We start from the raw sequence: 5,244 nt of genomic DNA on the forward strand, positions 1-5,244 counted from the left end.
GCTTGCCTTGCATGCCTGAGGCCCTGGGTTCGATTCCTCAGCACCACATAAGCAAAAAGAAAAAAGCCGGAAGTGGCGCTGTGGCTCAAATGGTAGAGTGCTAGCCTTGAGCTGAAGAGCTGAGGGACAGCGCCCAGGCCCAGAGTTCAGGCCCCACGACCAGAACCAAAAAAATAAAAATAAAAATTCAATGTACATCCTATGGATGGATGTAGGAAGGAAGGAGTTGGTTGGTAGAGATGGGTAAGAATGTTGAAAGGGGTGGCATTAATCAGGACACATTGTATCCATAAACTGCTTTGTAGAATGGCAGCTCCTTTGCACATGGCATTGTTGCTCTGTAACTCCAGTGTGACCTCCAGCTTGCTGGGCTCCAGCGGGTGTATCTGTGTAAGGATGTCTCTGTACCATGGCTTGTACAAAGCAGACCAGCCTGCCAACACTTGCCTGGTGGTAAAGCACTCAGGGAACTACTGGCTATAAAAGTTGCTTGTGAAAGCCTGCCCTCTATCCAAGGGATAAAGGGGATGCTATCTTCCCATGTCTGGTACTATGGTACTCTGAAATTAGACCATATGAAAAGGCCATTGAGCTTCCAATTCACTGACTTATCTTCTGGTGCCAGATGTTTCTCAGGACTTTGAGACTGAACTATGGAACTATCTTTTGTCCCAGGATGGTTTTGAGCTGTAATCCTTCGGATCTCAGTCTGCTGAGTGAGTAGTTAGTACTGCAGACTTGAGCCAAAACCACTTACCCAGCTTGGGCCTTTTTGAGGTTATCAACCTGTGTGTTATCTATGCCAAGCCGGCAACCAGTTAGCGCTGTTGCACTGTGGAGAATGTGCCTAAGAATCTACTACAATGCAAACATTACATTCTCAAAAGCTTTTATTTTTGTGTTACTTTTTCTTGTTTATTAGTAATTCTGAATGTTAGAATTCCCCCCGCCCCCACCCATGGGACCAAAAGATACCTAGGTTTGTGGTTGTGGATGGAAAAATGGGGAGGCAGTTTTTTCCATTTTACTCTGGTATGGATTTTTTTTTTTGCATTCCTGGAGCTTGAACTCAGGGCCTGGCTGCTGTCCTTGAACCTCTTTATGCCAAGACTAATGCTTTACCACTTGAGCTACAGAGCCATTCCCAGACTTTTCTTAGTAATTTATTTCAGAGAAGAGTCTCACAGACTTTTCTGCTTGGGCTGCCTGTGAACTGCGATCTACAGATCTCAGCCTCCTGAGTAGCTAGGATTATAGGCATGAGCCACTAATGTGTGTAGATTTTTAATTCATATGCAGGAATGTAAAACCTTAATGCAAGCCAGAATATTTCAATGAACACGTTTTAGTAGTTTGGCTTTAGAGCAATTGTAAATAAATAAACTGCTATTTTTTTTCTGGACAATGCCAATATTTGGATGGTCTAAAAAATAAGTCAATTTTATTGATAATAAATGTTTGTGGCATTTTGATCATACAATAGATTTAGTTCACCACTGTTTGGTCTGGGTATTCCTATGGGCAAGTGCATGTTTTCAGTGTTGCCTGGCTTCCTTGCTGCTTTTGTAAGTGCTATTGAACTCAATCAAATAAAAGAAAAGTAAAAGCATTTACTCACCAATCACATCTCATTTTTACTCACCCTCCCTCACCGAAATGGGCAAATATGTTTACTCATCTTGTGCAGGTGCTACGTTTGGAAAATGAAAGTTTTCCAAAGCCAATTTTTAACATTTTTGTACAAGTTTGTAAGTACTTGAAACCAGGGACTGTATATCCAGTTCATATTTATATTTTCTCAGGCTCCTAGGATAGATGTTTGGTTCTGAGACGCAGCTAAACACAGTTGGTTGAGAGTGGGAATCCTGGGTAGTGTTCTGGGTTATATTCTAATAGGCTAATATTGCTAAATTTCCATATTTCAATCTTCCCTCCTCTCCTTCCCTCCATCCTGTGCCTTCTTTTCTTTCTTCATTTTTTTAAGGTATGATCTTACTATATAGACCAAGCTAGCATTGAAATTGAGAACTTCCTATCTCAGCCTCGCTGGTGCTGGGATTATAAGTGTATATACCGTCCTGCCATACACAGCTCAGTTTCTTGTAGGCTTGATTTACTTTTGGCCTCTTTCCTCTTCCCCCTCCTAAAATGAGTGCTTAGGTGGCAGGCATGGTATCCAACACCTGTTAGCCTAGTAACCTGGGCGGCAGAGATCAGGAAGAGTGTGGTTCAAGGCCAGCACTGACAAAAAGTTCATGAGACCTCTTCTCTATCAATAAAAGCTGGGCATGGTGGTACACATCTGCCATCCCAGCTTTGCAGGAAGTATAAATAGGAGAATTGTGGTCCAGGCTGGCTCAGGTATAATTATAAGACTCTAGCTGACAGGGTTAGGGACATGGCTCCAGTGGTACAGTGCCTGCATAATAATAAACATGAGGCTCTGAGTTCAAACTCTGGCACGGCATAAAAATACTTCGTATGATTTGTTTATCTTTGAGCCTTAGAATTTTGCTGGAATGGGAAAGTTAGGCATAATTCAGATCAAGGACTGTAGACACATGCTCAGAGCCTCAGTAGTCTGCCCCTTGGGCTTTAACCAAAGAAAAGAGTTCAAAAGACAAAGGAATGATTTGTACACAAAGAAGTTCATTGCACCATTGTCTACAATGAAGAAAAACACATTTGAGACCATTTATGGGCCCCCAAACAAAGCTAACTAAAAACTGACACTTCTTGTAGGCTATGAAACAGCTATAAATTGTAAAAATTAGCAACATGCAAATGTGAAAGAGTGTAAAAGAAATTGCTAAACATTTATGAGCTCTATATTGCAATGGGCAGAAAATAAGTGTAGAAGTGCAAGAAATAGACACACAACACAGCAGTGTGAAGGGCCATGTTGCTAGAAATGTAGAAGTCTTGAAGAATTTCCCTCTCATGCTACAATATTCAGCATCAATAAAATTATTTCATTTTCCAGGAAAAGCTGCCAAATTAAATTGTAAGAGAATGGCAGTACTGCTGAGGTCTGTGATTCTCTTTGGGGCAATATTTCTCTACATGGAAGTAATTTGGTTTCAGCAACATTTATAGAATAAATCCGTAGTTCTTATTTTTTCAAAATCATTTTCATAGCACGTATGTATGAAAAATTTTAAGTTTGTAGTAATCTTTACTTCCTCCCTCCCTCCTTCCTTCTTCTCCTTCCCTGTCTTTCTCCTTCACCTCCTCCTTCTCCTCCTCCTTCTCTTTCCCCTTCCTCCTTCTCTTCCCCCTCTCTTTCCTTTCCTTTCCTTTCTTCTCTCTCTCTTTCCTTCCCCCTCTCCCCTTTCTTTCGGCAGGTGTCACTATATTAGCTCAGGATGGTCTTGAACTTGTGATCTTCCTGCCTCAGCATTCTGAGTGCTGGGATTATAGGTGTATGGAATCAAGTTGGTGAGACCTTTCTTAGAGGCTTTCTGTGAGTGCATTATAGTATTTATTGATATATTGGATGAATTTGATTAGAGCTGGGATTCAAAGTTCTCATTATTTGGCCACTAAGCAGCCCAGTGAGTTTTGAAAGGATGTTTAAGCTGTTAGCTTAGTCCCTTCATGTGTCAGAAGACTTTTTTGGGTTGTGATCTCTTCTTAAATACTGTATTAATTATTGAAGATGAATTTTAAACTCAAAGTTTCTTTTTCACATTTCACATTTATCAGATAACATATACTAGTTCTGAAACTAGTTTTGATTTTTTCCATGTTTTGGAATTTGCTTCCAGAAATAGTATTTTACTCTTTTGCTGACTCAAATAACTGTAACCCTTCTGTATATCACCTTTATAATAACAATAAAAAATTTAAAAAAATTGTATTCTTTTGCCAGTCCTAGGCTTGAACTCAGGGCTTGGGCACTACCCCTGAGCTTCTTTTGCTCAAGGCTAGCACTCTACCACTTGAGCCACAGTGCCACTTCTGGCTTTTCTGTTTATGTGGTTCTGAGGAATTGAACCCAGGGCTTCATGCATGCTAGGCAAGCACTCTACCACTAAGCCACATTTCCAGCCCCAAACTGTATTTTAAATGTTCAGAGAAGTTATACCTTTGGGTTCCTCTCCCAAGGGTATCTTCCTTTAGTCTGTGTGAGAATTCTCAGAGTCCTGTATAGGTTATTATGTTCGGTTATATTTTAGATCTAGCTTCCACATCTGAGAGAAAACATGGACTACCATATTTCTCCCCCTGGGCTTAGCATGATTTGTTCGAAGACCATTTCCATGAAAATGACATAATAGTATTGATTTTTGTAAACAAGTTTCATGGATTCCTAACTTTGGGGAGATTTTCTTTAAAACAAAAACCTGAGGGCTGGGAATGTGGCTTAGTGGCAGAGTGTTTGCCTAGCATGGATGAAGCCCTGGGTTTGATTCCTCAGTACCACATCAACAGAAAAAGCTAGAGTGGTGCTGTGGCTCAAGTGGTGTGCTATCTTTGAACAAAAAGAAGTTCAGGGACAGTGCCTAGCTCCAGGACTGGCAAAAAAAACTTGATTAATATCCTAATATTTGTGCTCTTCCATCCTCATATCTGATACTATGGAGAGGTGTAATGTTTGACATTCAAAGATGATTTCCAATCAGTATGATGGTTCTTGATTTTGAGGGTACACAGAATTCCATGGGAGGCTTGTAAAAATCCCAGATTTGCCAGGCCGTACCCCAAGTTTTCTGAATCAGAAAGTCTGAAAACAGTTCCAAATGCAATTGGAACTTCATTTCTAATCAAATCCAGCTGATGCCAGCTACATGGGGACCACACTTGAGAGCCATTGCTCTGGGGATATGTGTAACAGTGTGAGGAGGAGTGTGGAAGAATGAGCATGCTGTACTTACAGTTTTATTAGAAGTTACAAAGTATCAACAACCACTTAAATGACTATGTGTAGGTAAATGGCTAAACAAACTATGGAATACGACACAGCAGGTAAAAAGAGCAAAAGGAATAAGAGTTGTGCCATTGTGTCATTGTTAAGAATGTTAGCTCAAAAAAAATTAAAGAATGTTAGCTCCAAGATCATATTGTCTATATTTGAAAAACAGCTCTGCAAGTTTGGAAAATATGGCAAATCTGCATTATGGCTTTAATCTAGTGTTTTATCTTATTCGAGTCCGGATATATTTTTTAAAGGGAAAAATGTCTTTAGTTATGCCCCTAATTCAAAGCAGATCAGCAGTTCCCCCCTTCCCTCCCCCCCCCCCC

This window comes from Dipodomys ordii, unplaced genomic scaffold, assembly GCF_000151885.1.
Source record: "Dipodomys ordii isolate 6190 unplaced genomic scaffold, Dord_2.0 Scaffold2, whole genome shotgun sequence".
Lineage (NCBI taxonomy): Eukaryota > Metazoa > Chordata > Mammalia > Rodentia > Heteromyidae > Dipodomys > Dipodomys ordii.